Source organism: Cricetulus griseus, chromosome 2, assembly GCF_003668045.3.
Source record: "Cricetulus griseus strain 17A/GY chromosome 2, alternate assembly CriGri-PICRH-1.0, whole genome shotgun sequence".
Taxonomy (NCBI): Eukaryota; Metazoa; Chordata; class Mammalia; order Rodentia; family Cricetidae; genus Cricetulus; species Cricetulus griseus.
The window spans coordinates 30,107,094-30,121,243 of NC_048595.1; the positions used below are offsets into that span (position 1 = coordinate 30,107,094).

A 14,150-nucleotide genomic window follows, 5' to 3' on the forward strand; every position below is an offset into this window, starting at 1 on the left:
AATTATTCCAGTTTTATATGGTCTTTTATTTATGTATTACGTATGTATGTGGCATACATGCCATTTCAAGTGTGCAGAGGTCAGAAAACAACTTTGGGAGTAGGCTTCTCTCCTTCCTCCGTTATGTGGGTTACGACGATCTTCAGGCTTACATAAGCACTTTTTCCTATGAACCATCTCACTGGCCCCGTTTCATCCCTTTTTCTTCCTCTTTCTCCTTTTGCTCTTGAATGCATGTATGCTCTGTACATTTCTTGTCCCTAGTCAAGAAAGAGATGTAGGAGGGTAAAATAGATTAAGATTAAGAGGAGGGGTTGTTGGTTCTGAGCTTCATATACTCTTAAATTTAACCATTTAATTTTTTGCTTTGTTTTGCTTTCAGAGGAATTGTTGCTGTGTAGCCCAGGCTGGCCTCAAACTCAGAATCCTCCCAGTTCAGCCTCCCAACGCTGAGATCATAGGTGTGCCCCACACCTGTCTAACCTTTTGATGTTAAGACTGTAATTTTGACCTGGTGGTGGTGGCGGCGGCACACCTTTAAGCCCAGCACTTGGAAGTCAGAGGCAGGCAGGTATCTGTGAGTTCGAGGCCAGCCTGAGAACCCTATCTTGAAAAAACAAAAACAAAACCCGGTATTTTTGGTTAAATATACATATATATCTTTAAATTTTTTTTAAAAAAAGTATTGACCAAGTACATGTTTTTAATTCCAGCACTCAAAAGGCAGAGACAGGCAAATCTCTGAGTTTGGGGCAAGTCTGGTCTACATGGTAAGCTCCAGGCCAGCCAAGGGTATGTATGAGAAGTTGTGTGTGGGCACTGAAGGCACATGGGGTCTTCTTTCCTTCCATCCTGTGGTTCTTGGGGATCCAGATCAAGTCACAGCCTTTGCAGCAGGTGTCTTCACCCCACTGAGTCATTTTTCCGGCCAGCTGTATTTGTTTGTTTGAGGCAGGGTCTCACTGTGTATCCCTTGTTGGTCTGGAACGCTGTGTAGATCAGGCAGACTTTGAACTCACAAAGATCTACCTGCCTCTGCCTCCTGAGTGCTGGAACTAAAAGCAAGAGTCACACTATGCCTGCTCCCCAAATGTACACATTTTAAATATACTTTTTTTTTTGTCAGTTTGTCATTTTGCTATTTCTCTTTTAAACATACTAGGATCATAGAATTGGTAGAGGCCAGTAAGTTGTCCAAAGCAACTGGTCCGAAGTCGGGCCCCTAGTAAAGGGCTCAAGTCAGGAATGGAACCGACCTGCATCTAGCGTCAGAGGCATCCAATGCCTCAAATGATTCCAGATCGATCTATCATCGGGGTTAATTAAATCCAATGGTTTTAAGAACCAGATGTATGTTCCCTTCAAAGTTCCAACATCTACTTTGTGACCTTGGCAAGTTATTCAGCTTTCTCATTTGAAGCTCCCAGGATGTAATGGCACCTACCGCAGAGAATTGCTATTAGGTTTAAATGGAAGTGGTTTGAGCGCTCAGCACAAGCCTGGCATGTAGTCAGTGCCAAGTAAATGGTAGCTATTATTACAAGAACTATATTTATTGAGTGACTGACTCTGGCATATAACACCTGCATTCAACTTGAACACAGAACTGTCAGTCATTCAGTCTAAGGGGTAAGAACCATAGCACAGCACTGGCCAATGTTTTTTTTTTTTTTTCTCCTAGAAATAAATCTTTGTGGGAGGATAATGAGCGGTTGTAAAGTGTTAAGTCCGGAGGAAACAAAAGACACGATCTCCTTTCTAAGAAGCAGGAAGGCGAAGACCGCCCTGCAGGCTGCAGTTAGAGTTCTCAATCGCATACTGACTCATTAGCCGCCACCTGAGCATACATAGCCTGGGGCGAGGATGCCTCAAAAGCAAGATTTTTGAGGAGTGGCACAGGATCTCTAATTCTGCTCATTTCATTCTCAGGGACCACACCCTGCTGGATGGGAGGAAGGACTCCAAAGCCTCGGGGCGGAAGCTTTCACGCGGCCACAGACCTGACCATCTATGGTCACAAAGCGAACAGAGCAAACAGGAAGTGGGGCTCGAGTGGAAGGTTTCCTCCACCTTCCCAGCCCTAGCCACAGAACCGAGCAAGGGCGGGCTTGCCTAAACGCTCAAAGGCGGGCTAGCTGCGCTCAGCCTCCGTGAATCCAATGCTTTCCCGCACCACAGACAGGGAAACCAAGGCTTGTACGCCCGGCGAGGGGTGGAGTTTGGCCTGGATCCCCTCCGCCAGAGACTGCCTCTCAGAGCCTCCAGCGTTACTGTTGTTCTCTGAGCCGCTTCCGGAGTGAGGTTAGAAATGGACCAGCCTCCGTCACTGAGCACAAACTGACAGGGGAAGCAGCCACTCATCTGCCCTCCTTTGCGGAGGCGGGGCTTGGAGAGAAAATTCCAGATCTTCATTGGTCTGGGCCTGGGGGCGTGACTAATCGTAAACCCGCCCCTTCTCCCAGTCACCCCCGCCTTGGGGGCGGAGCCCTTTACCAAGCGCTCCTAGGCCAGACTCTCTCTCCGGTGGCGGGGAATGAGGGCGGGGCCACGAGCCGGGCGGCCAAACTTCTTCCTCTCTCCGGGGCTAGCGTTTCAGCCGGCGGTTCATTTCCGGTGGGGGTGCCGCGCCCAGTGAGGGCCCGGAAGTGGGTCGCGCGAAGACCGCTGGGCGGTTCTTGCCGGAAGTGGAGAGCGGCTGATCGCTGTCCGGAGGTGAGGCGGAACTCTTAAGGTGAGGGTTGGTGTCTGGTTAAGGATTGGGGTGGTCTTGGGGGTCCACCGGTTCCTGGCGTTGGTAGCCTTGCTAACCTACTCGTGTATGGGGAACCCTGCTGAGGGGCCGTGGTTCTTCCGCGATCCTGGGTTCCTGGGTGCGGTCTCTTGAGGTGGGGCCGGGGTACCAGATTGAGCCGGGAGATCCTGGGGGAGCCACTTTCCTTTCGATTTCACAGCTCTGCCTATCAGCGTCCGCTGAGGTCAGACTCCGGGAGACCTTAAAATTTTCCTTCTGATCAGGTCTCGTTCCCATTGCACGGATGGGTAAATTGATCTCGGAGAAGAAAAGAGTCTGGTTTTGGAGAAAGGTTCTTCCCATGTTTATTTCCTTGGAACCACTCTTAACTTGGGGTAGTCTTTTGATCTGGGTAATTGCGGGTTGGTTAAAGGCTACCTGCTATGTGAAACTAAAAAAAAAAAATTAAATTTTTGGAATGCCCGTTGAGTTTAAAATAGTCCAGAAAGCCCTGCTGTTTACATTCAGAGAGCTCCCCTTACTCTTAGACTGCCTCTGGAAGTCAAGCTAACTTTATGGGAGGTGCTGTCGACTTCTGGTTCTGAAATCAGATGGTTCAGGTTGGGCCTGGCCCAGTTGCCCAGTGGCTGTAGCCGTAGGACTTCCTATTTAACTTTTTTAGGCCTTGTTTTGCTCATCTTTGAAGTGGAGGTGTTTACTCTCCTCACAGGATTAAAATCAATGTATAACAAAATTGTGTTTATTCTGTGTCAGCACTATGGAAGATTTCATCAAATAAAGCTATGAAAAGTCTAGTCCTTGCCCTCATGGAGTTAACCGTGCAAAGACGGTTAAGGAAGTAGTTATAAATGTGATGAGGGTGCTGTGAAAGGGTATAGCAAGAGAGTCAGAAACAATTTTGCAAGATCAAGAGGGGATGAGAATATTTTAGACAGAGGTTAGTGTCAGAACTGTTAGCTGTAGCTCTTTGTACTGCTTTCCCTTGAAGTGAAACTCCAGGGTTAGGACAGCACATTCATCATTTGCTAAGCCCTTACTAGACCTTACTATGGGAAACACATATTAGATGAGGCACTTAGCCCTTGTAGCTAGCAATACACTTGCGGGGTTTACAGCATGGGAAGGGGCCAACAAATCAAGGATGGCTGAGTGTGTGCATTGTGTGAGCACAGAGCTACTGAGAGCATAGAGGAGAAATATCTGAGCCACATTTCTAGGCAGAAATGGAAGACTTAAGTCTTTTCACGATTTCCTTAGGCATATAAAGAACCTAGAAAAGAGATTTCTAAGCAGAGCGTACTGTAGGTGGAAGGACATACAGACCTAGGCATGTGAAAGACAATGACTAGTCAGCCTTGTTGCAGTTCCAGTATTATGTGGAGTCAACTATGGAGGCTCTTGAAAGCATGCTAAAGAATTTGATTTTAGCCTGGAAGCTCTGAAGGGTTTGGAGGGTTTTCTCACTTGGCAGAATGGGAAGGGTCCAGACACTGGAATAGATGAGTATTTAAAAGATGCTGCTGTGTCATGGCTTCAGCTAGATAGGGGGAGTGGAAATGACTAGGAAGGGTTGTGTTTGAACAGTATTAAACTGGAAACATGGCCATATGTGGTAGCTCATGTCTGTAATGTCAGCACCTGGAGTTTGAGACAGGAAAATCACGAACTGAAGGCCACCCTGGGGCAAATATCAAGGCTGGAATCCAAGGAACTGGAGGCTTGTTATTTATAGGAGTGAAGAAGTAGTTGTAGTCTTGAAATTGCTGGTGTTCTGGCCTAAAGAACTGGGTGGTACCATTCAGACAAGGAATATAAAAGGCTCATTGGAAAGAGGAGTAAAATCGCAGAGGGACAAAGCAAACAAAATGTGAAGCCTTCCAGGTATTTGTAGTCCACCCAGGCCAAGATGTCTAATATAATGGTCCAACCAGAGCAAACTGCAAGAGCACAGGTGTGGAGGCAGAAGAGGGTCTGGTCTGTACTGCTTAGGGTAGGGAAGTACTCAAACCAGGAGTTTGGCAGAAACTGGGGGTGAGGGTGTCTGCCAGATCGTTAAGGGCTTTTAGTACCTAATCCAAATGTGTTTGGATTTTATTTTGTAGTTGTCAGTTGTTAATTGGGTTGCCATAGATAGCCCAACATGAAGAACTTTCTGTAGGTACTTCTTACTTTTCCAGAAATACTTGGGAGGTCAACTGAGTATGACTGATGACTCACAGAAGTTTAATAAAAAATGGTAGCAATAAAAGTACTTTTAAAATATAACTTCCCTTCAGACCAAGAGGTGGAGAGCACCTGTAGACTCCCTGAATGCATCTGGCTTGGAGGAGGCAGTGTTTGTGAAATTTTCCATCCTGAGGGGGACCTTTTCGTCCATGTTCTTGGTAGTGCATGCATTTTTTAGCTGTTTTTTTTTTTTTTTTTTTTTTTTTAACAGAGACTGGACCTTTGAAGGTATGATTTCTTCATTTTGGTTTCTGTGAAACAATAAGTACAAGATTCATTTTGCTTAGGAAAGCAAATACAAAGTGTTATTGGAAGTAAAACTCTTTGGTTTGAAATTTAATGCTGAGGTTTGAAATCTGAGGACCATATACTGTATCTTATCCAGAGGTCGTGATTATTCCTGTAGATACTATCATCAGTTTATCTACCATTAACTTGTCTTCTATACTTAACATCCCAGTTTCTGAACCATAGTGAATCTATTAAAGTTCTTTAAAATTAATCATTTTTTCATCCTTTGTCCATCATTTGTATTATTCTCACAGACTTCATAATCCCAAAGAATCAAGTCTAAATTCGTTTTCCAATGTACCATGTCTCCACAGCCAGACTCTTAACGGAGTTGTATTGTGCTGTATTGTGTTGTATTTTGTTTTGGGGGTGCTGGGTATTAGTTTCAGGGCCTTGTACTTGTCTACCACTGAGCTGTAGCACAGCTCCACTCAGACACTTACCTAAACTAATTTTCAGACTTGACTTTCTAATTTAGATTAGCATTTTATGTGAGTCATTTGTTCTCCCCTTATGCTTCTTATATTAGAACAGGTTTTTTTCAGCCTTGGCACAGTTGACATTCGGGGCCATCCTGTAAGATGTTTGGCAGCATCCTTGGCTTCTCAACTGGATGCTGGTAGCACTTCTGTTGTGAAACCAAAAATGGATCCAGACATTGCTAAATGTTCCATGGAGAACAGAGTTTCTCCTGGTGGAGAACTGCTTAAGACAACTTTGTGGGGTGCTGGCCAGTTGGCTCATAATGCAAAGGCCCCTACTACTAAGCATGGCCACCCAAGGTATATCCTGGGACTCACTCACATGGTGAAAGGAGAGAACTGACTCCTGCAAGTTGTCCTCTGATCTCCACTCACGAACTGTGGTATGGGCACATCCACATACAATAAACGAGTGTAATGGACAGTGCTTCTGCAGGGATTTACTTCCTCAGCTAAGATCTATGAGGAGGCTCTGTAGCTGCACTGAGCACATTCTAAGCATTTTGTACTCTTCAATGAAGGAATCATTTGTTTTCATCTAGGTACCAGGACATTATTGTGCTTTCAAGGAAGTCCCTGGTTGTCTTCAAAGTACTTGCCACGCTCCTGGCATCCCCGTTTCAGTTATTTTAACACTTTTTTTTTAACTTTATGTGTATGTGTGCACAAATGTATGTATGCACACCACATTCATGCTGGTTGTGGAGGCCAAAAGGTGGCACTGAATCCCTTGGAACTGGTTGCAAACAGTTGTAGAATTGCCTGATTGGGGGTGGGAACCTCAGGGTCCTTTCTGAGAGCATCAGGTGCTCATAACTGCTGAGCCATCTCTTCAGTACCCCAGTTGCATCTTTTCATAGAGAAAGGCCAATGATTGGCAGGTACTAGCAGCAGAGTTTGTGTTACTTACCTGGCAGCTTAGCAGATTTGCCTCTCCCGATACTGTGGCCACGGAAACTCGTGTTTTGTTCCTGTTCATACAATTGGCTTGCTTGGGTTTAGTGGATGGGGATTATAGAGTTATTAGGCTTGTAGTTTCTCTGCCTATAAATTAATATAACTTTAGTGCTCATCATGAAAGTATTTCCTCTTGATATACCATTATATAAACCCAATTAAAAAAAACAGCCAGCGCTCTGAAAATATCCCTCCGCTACAGTGCAGCTTTGTTTGCCTTCTATTACCAGACATGTGCCAAACTTTTCCATTTGGCTGGAAAATAGTTGAAATGTTTAATGGAAGGAATAAGCAGCCTTGCTATTTTTGTTTGAGGTTCTTTTTTGGGGGAGAGTGTTTTTAGTTCTTTTTCCTCCAGAGGCCATTACAATTCCTATATTTAAGTTAATTATAGACTTAGAATCACAGATCTTTTCATATCTCTAGTTGTAGCTGAATCATGGCTAAGGATGGATTTCATCTTTGAATCTGTCTTTATGTTTGTGAGCAAAGAAGGCTGCTCTATCAGAGCAACCATCCAGGCAGAAATCGGCAGTGTGGTTGTTTGCTACACAGTATAAACAGTGAAGTAACAAGGGCCTGCTGAATGTTGTTCATAATACTCTTTTCAGTATAAGTGAGAGAGGATCCTATAGCCACACAGAGTTATCTGTTAGCCCTATGCCACTGACACAGCTGGTTCCCAAGTCTGACTTCAGCTCGTAGGCGATGTTACCCGTTTCACCTAACACTCCTGGAGTCTCAGAGGACCGTGGAAGGAGGGAATAGGAGACAAGCACTGATATTGGATTGGATTCTTTCCCTCCCTAGAAGATAGGCCTTTCTTTTCTCTTTTAATCTAGTCCTCAGGTGGCAGTGACTTGGGCACTAAATGTCGTTGGCTTCATCAGTGAAACCAAAATCTTAGGAAAGAACAGTGGCTCCTCATTTGGGTTAGATTTAGGTGACATCTTTACTCTGCAGAGTCAATTCTTTGGTTTCTGGGTTAAGCCAGCTGGCTTAGTCAGGGTTTCTGTTGCTGGACGAAACACCATGATCAAAAAGCAAGTTGGGGAGCAAAAGTTTTATTTTCCTTACACTTCCAGATCATAGTCCATCACTGAAGGAAGCCAGGACAGGAACTCAAAGGGCAGGATCCTGGAGGCAGGAGCAGACACAGAGGCCATTGAGGGGTGCTTCTTACCTACTTGTTTACCATGGCTTGCTCAGCTCACTTATTTTATTTTATTTTTTTTAGTTCTAGTTAGGGAACAAGCTTGTTTCACATGTAAGTCCCTTCTCCCTCTCCCTCCCCCACACTTTTTTTTTTTAATTAAAGTTTTATTAACTTACTTTTTACATTCCAATCTCAGGTCCCCCTCCCTCCTCTCCTCTCGCTCCCCTTGCTCTCCCCCACCTCTCCTCTGAGAGGGTGAGACCTCCCCTAGAAGTCTAAGTCTATTCCATCATCTAGTTGAGGCAGGACCAAGGCACCTCTCCAACCCCCACCCCCCACCCCTTTGTCTAGGCTGAGCAAGGTATCTCTCCATATGGAATGGGCTCCTCTTAAGTCAGTTTGTGCATTAGTGTTAGATCTTGAAACCATTGCCAGTGACCTCATATATTGTCCTAGTCACACCATTGTCATCTATATTAAGGAGTCTAGTTTGGCCTTGCACAGATTCCCCATTTGTCAGACCTGAGTCACTGATTGCACGCTAACTCGGGTCAGCTGATTCTGTGGGTTTTGCCATCATGGTCTTGACTCCTTTGTTCTGTTGTTAGGGATAGTGGTAACTAATATATACCTTTGTGATAGCTTGAAAGAGATATTCCAGGAGGCAGTGTTCTCCTTCATCCCCTAATCCCTATTTGAAACAGGGTCTCACTATATAGAACAGCTGGCCTCAAACTCACTCAAGTATCAGCCTGCCTCTGCTTCCTGTGTGCTGGGATTAAAGATGTTTTTTCTCTGTTTTCATTCTAAAAAAAATTATACTTCTATGTCAAAGTTTGGAAAAAGGGGGAATTTGCTGATGAAAAGTTCATCATTGTAATGTGATAGCTACTGTAAATCTTGTATTTGTTTTTTTCCTCGGTGCATTTAGCTGTTCCCTGTAATTAGGAGCCTAAGGTATGTTCACTATAGATGGGTAGATAAATCCGTATGACCGTTTTCCTCTTATCACTTTTACTACATTATGATAGTGTACTTTCTTAGGATAAAATCTCAACAGGCTTACAAAGAAAAGTCCAAGAGAGAAGCATTTTAAGGTCAGCTGGTTATTAAGAATATAGGCTGACTTGGACGGTTGCTTTCATTTCCATTTTATTTGAGTTGATGAGGTAGAACTCCCATGGGACAAAGTAGAAACCATTTCTTACTACTGACTCAGTGGCCTCTTGAGTTGTGACTGGGACTCCTGGAGTAACCCAGCCCATTGCCTTCTGTGTGAGTTAATGAACAGCAAGTGGCTGTTGGAATGAAGAGATTGAGAGGCTGCGCAAGTAGCTCAGTGGCAGTGTTTGTGTCGAATGTACGAGGCTAGTCCCTGGTTTCTATTCCCAGGACTGCAAAATACAGAATGAGGAAAAAGAAGCAACTTTGTCAAGAATCTCTAGTCATTTCTAGTTTTTGTTGTTTCAGGCTGCAAAAGAAATTGCTGGAGAATCAAGCTCATAGTTTCCTTCTACTCTGCGTGATGATGTCATGAAGCTTTTCTTGCCAGTGACTTGTAAACATTATCTTTAGTCTTGATTCTTTCCCAGGCTCTCTGTCTAAATACTTCCTGGACATTTTTATTTAGAAGCTTCATCTTTTCTTCAGACTGAATACATCCAAAATGGACATCATCTTCTTGCCCTAGTTAGAACCGACCAGAACTGGCTACTGCCTTAACATCATCGTTCTAAGGCCCCATCCTCATGTAACTCCAGAATTGTCTTCATCTCCCCTTTCTGAATGCTCCTGTGCTTTCAGCCAGGCCACCCAGTTACACTTGCTCTGTCTAGTTCACACTTGATATGTGTGCCCTCCAAGGGCAGAGCTGAGAGCAGTGGGTGGGAGTTGCAGGGAGGCAAATTTGACTCCATATAAGGAATATTTTGAGCTGTCAAATAGAATGGGCTGTCTCAGAAGCCTAGGCTCTTCCACTGAAGGTGCTTGATCAGAGGCTGCCTAGCTAATTGCTAAGAATGTTGAAAGGACTATTGTGGCATCAGAAGGTGATTTCTACAGTTAACCTTTAATCCAAAGAAGCTGATTCTGTGGGAGGTAGCTTTGCCTTTTACCTTTTGGGCAGGGAAACTATTCTTTAAAGAGAAAATATACCAGCCCTTATTTTAGGTGTAGTTACCCAGTTGCCTAAAGGGGGTTGTTTGTAGGCAAATTGGTAGTTTTCATTTAGTTTGAATACTCAGGTGCCAAGTACTGGGCATAGTGGCACATCTTTAATCTCAGCACCCCAGGCAGAGGCAGGTGGATCTCTGTAAGTTTGAGGCCAGCCTGGTCTTCACAGTGAATTCCAGGTCCACCAATGCTACATAATAAGACCCTGCCTCAAAACAAACAAATAAAAGGTCTTTGTGGTAGCCTTCATTTTTTTTTCCTGTTTTTTTCTTTTATTCATTTTTTTTAATATAGCCTATTTCTACCACTTTTTAAAAGGATTTATTTTTAATTTTAATTTATTATTTTTGAGAAAAGTCTCATTGTATAGCCCTTGCTGGCCTGGAACTCATTGTATAGACCAGGGTAGCCTTACATAGATCCCACAAAAAATAAATGGGCTTGTAAGTAGGCTTGGAGAGATGGCTCAGTTTATTCTCACCCCATCCCCAAAAATCTTAGGGGGCTAGAGAGATGGCTCAGTGGTTAAGAACACTAGCTGCTCTTCCAAAGGACCTGGGTTTGACTCCCAGAACCCACGTAACAGCTCATAAATGTCTATACTCAAGTCCTAGGGGATCCTGTGCCCTCTTCAGGCTTCTTTGGGCACCAGGCATACATGTACACTTACATACATGCAGGCAACACACACATATATATGCACACACAACCTTTTTAATTAAAGAAAACTATAGTGTGTGTGTGTGTGTGTGTGTGTGTGTGTGTGTGTGTGTGTGTAAGAAGAGGACAGCTTGTGGGATTTGATTCTGACTTGTTTGGGTCCTGGGTATTGAACTCAGTTTGTCAGGCTTGGTAGCAGGTACTTTTACCTTCTGTGCCATTTTGCTGGTCCTAAAATTACATTTCTAATTAGCAATTCTTTTTCACTGTGGTACTTAGTTTTAAGATATATATATATATCTTAAGATATATATATATGTGTGTGTCTGTGTGTGTGTGTGTCTGTGTATACATATATATATGTGATTTGTGCCTGGAAGGCAGGAATTATTTTTAGTTGAGCATTATTTTTTGTAAGGTTTTGCAAAAACAAGCAAAGAATTATAAGAAGGATGAAAAACACTTCCCCATAGAGTTGACAGGAAGGAGAGAGGCCAGGCCTGTTTTTAGATATTAGTAGGTAGGGTTCCATTCACATTTGTTCATTTATCTATCCAAAGATCTGATGTAACCTACTGTATTTTTAGCTCCTGTTAATTTTCTAATGCTGGATTTTCAAAGACAAGCCATGATCCCTACCCTAGGTTGGCAAATTGCCTGTTGGTTCCTTTCTTTTACATTTATTTATTCATTTATATTTATTTATTGTGTGTGTTTGCCCATCTGACAGTCCATGTCTGTTTTCTTTCCCATCTATCCATCCATCTTTTACATCTATCTATCTATCTATCTATCTATCTATCTATCTATCTATCGTATGTGTTTGACCATCTGTTTATCTGTCTATCTGTCCATCTGTGCAGAAGCATGGAGGTGAAAGGACCACTTGCAGGAGTGTTTTTTCCCATTGTGTGGGTTCCAGGGATCGAACTCAGGGCATTAGGTTTGGTGACAAGTGCCCATCTCACCATTTCCTGCCTGTTGGTTATTAAGAAATGATTTTAAGCTGGGCATTGTTGGTGCACGCCTTTAATCCCAGCACTTGGGGGCCAGAGGCAGGTGGATCTCTGTAGTTAGAGACCAGCCTGGTCTACAAAAGCTAGTTCCAGGACAGCCTCCAAAGCCACAGAGAAACCCTGTCTCAAACACCCCCCCCCCAAAAAAAAAAGAAATGATTTTAAGCCTCTGTTTGGTGGTAGAGATAAGTACACAATATCATGAAGGTACATACATGGACATGGTTTTTAGGTAGCTGATACCTTACCTGAGTCTCTTAAAGGACAATAGGAGTTCCTGAGATAGGGCAAAGTGCAACCAAGCTAATAAATGAAAGAAGACATGGCTTTTTATGGAAATACAAGTAAGCCCTTGTTGCTGTAGTGTGGTTGAGATAGGTGGAGGGAGAGATTAAACCAGGAGAGCACAGGTGAGAATGCAAAGCTAGCTTATGGAAAGGCTTATTTGGACTTTATCCTGAATCCTGTGGGAAATGCTCAACGGTATTAAATAAAAACATGTTAATTTTATGGGCCAGGGCAATAGTTCAGTGAGTAAAAGCTTATGCTACAATATCCTATTAACTTGAGTTTGATTACTGGAACCCGCGCTGAAAAAACACCCTGAGGCTGGATGCTGGAGCTCACATCTGTAATCCAGGTTTTCTTACAGCAAGATGGGAGGCAGAGGCAAGAGGATCAACCAAAGATCACATACACAGTGCAACTCTGCAAGAAACACTGAGAGACCCTGCCTCAAAACCTACCTAGAAGGAGAGAATCAACACCCAAAAATTGTCCTCCGTGCCCCCCAAATAAAAAATACATCCTAATTATATTTGCCTGTGAGATGGATGAAGAAATGCTATCCTGCTTAACTTAGGGAAGACTAGCTAGGAGGTTATGACAGTAATTAAGGCAAAGCCTTAGTGATTTTTTCTTTTCTTTCTTCAGTCAGGATGAAGGCAAGGGATACCTATTCTTGAGATACACAAAATAAAAGCTGTAATGTGTTTATTTAATACAGTGTTTCATGAAGTATTTGGGAGGTGCAGGCAGGAGAATGAGGAGTTGGAGGCCATCTTGCCCTTCGTGAGACCCTGTCTCTACAAAACAAATCAGAAATACCACTGTTCTTTCACTATTCTATTCTTTCACTATTCTTTCTCTATTCTATGGCTGACAGTTTCCAGCTCATTATCTGTGTGACTGCTATCGGTGCTGGACCACTGAGACAGTGTGGACAGGGCTTGCTGGGTAAGATGAGAAATTGTGTTTCAGTTTGAGGTGTTTCAGGACAGCCATGTGTAGATGTCTAAATGGAAGCTGGATCTAAGATTCTGAACCCTGGAAGAACGGCTTGACTTGGATTTGCCTCTCTGAAGGAGTTAACAGACAGGTGCTTGCGAGTGGGTTGGGGTGTTTCTATAGTAACAGGAGTTGAAGGCTAGGGAGAAGCGGACATGACCTCCCTGAAGAGCGTGTATAGGGCAAGAAGTGTGTCCTGCTGGGAGTGGTGGCTCACACCTGTAATCTGAGTGCTTGGGAGGAGAGAGGTGTGTCATTGGGTTTGTCTTTCAGTCCCTTTGCTTCTGGACATTCTTTCTCATACATATCAAATCTCACTCTATTCCCACAAAACAAAACAAAAACAACCCCCGAGCCCTGGGGTTCTATATGTAGTTAGTGGGAGGAGATTAGCTATAAATAGTAGCTTTATCCAGGTAGGGTGGTTCATGTCTGTAATCTTAGCATGTGGGAGGTACAGACAGGCATTTAGAGTCTTCTTTAGCAACTTGGGAGTTGGAGGAAGATTGATTTTTTTTTTTAAATTAGTATATTTGTGTGAGTATCTGCGTGTGAGTATAAGTGTCCACAGGGGCCAAAAGTTATTAGTTCCCCTAGAGTTGGAATTACAGGAGATTGGGAGTTATCTGAACTGGTGCTAGGAACAGAACTCAGGTCCTCTGAAAGAGAAGTATATACACTTAACCACTGATCCATCTTTCCAGCCCCTAAAGCTGTTATTATTGAACTTTTAAAATGAGTGTTCAGGGCTGGAGAGATGGCTCAGTGGTTAAGAGCACTGGCTGCACTTCCTGAGACCTGGGTTCAATTTATCTACCCCCATGTCAGCTCACAGCTATCTGTAACTTCAGTTCCTGGAGATCTGACCCCCTGTTCTGGCCTCTGTGGGTCGTCTACATACATGATAGAATACATACATAAGAAAACCACCCATTCATGTAAAATAAAAACAAATCTTAAAATAAAAATTAGTTTTCACAGCTGTGGTAGCATGTACAGTCCACACAGTTTGTGCGTAGGCCTCGCTGGCTGCCTTTGTGTGTGACAGAGCATGCTGTACAACTGAGAGCTGTGCATAGATAGTAGCAATGGGATTTAGTTTCTTTCCTTAGATTTATGGTGTGGATTATATGTGAGTACCCCGGCCAGTG

At 43.5% G+C, this 14,150-nt stretch overlaps 1 protein-coding gene and 1 long non-coding RNA gene across 5 annotated transcripts in view; one reads left to right on the forward strand and one right to left on the reverse strand.

The window, feature by feature from the left end:
- On the reverse strand, nucleotides 1-2,632 carry LOC118238295. Its single transcript, XR_004768168.1, has 2 exons — nucleotides 2,494-2,632; nucleotides 1-260 (listed from the first exon to the last, which is right to left on the reverse strand). It is a non-coding gene; the product is annotated as an uncharacterized LOC118238295 (long non-coding RNA).
- Nucleotides 2,575-14,150, forward strand: part of Cap1 (cyclase associated actin cytoskeleton regulatory protein 1) — a 26,741-nt gene continuing 15,165 nt past the window's right edge. Inside the window, exon 1 of one of the 4 annotated variants that reach the window (XM_027399165.2) lies at nucleotides 2,575-2,712. The gene's annotated coding sequence lies outside the window, so the exon portion shown is untranslated. Of the gene's footprint in view, nucleotides 2,732-14,150 lie in introns of all 4 variants that reach the window. The other 3 variants (XM_027399166.2, XM_027399163.2, XM_027399164.2) reach the window with 3 other exon arrangements.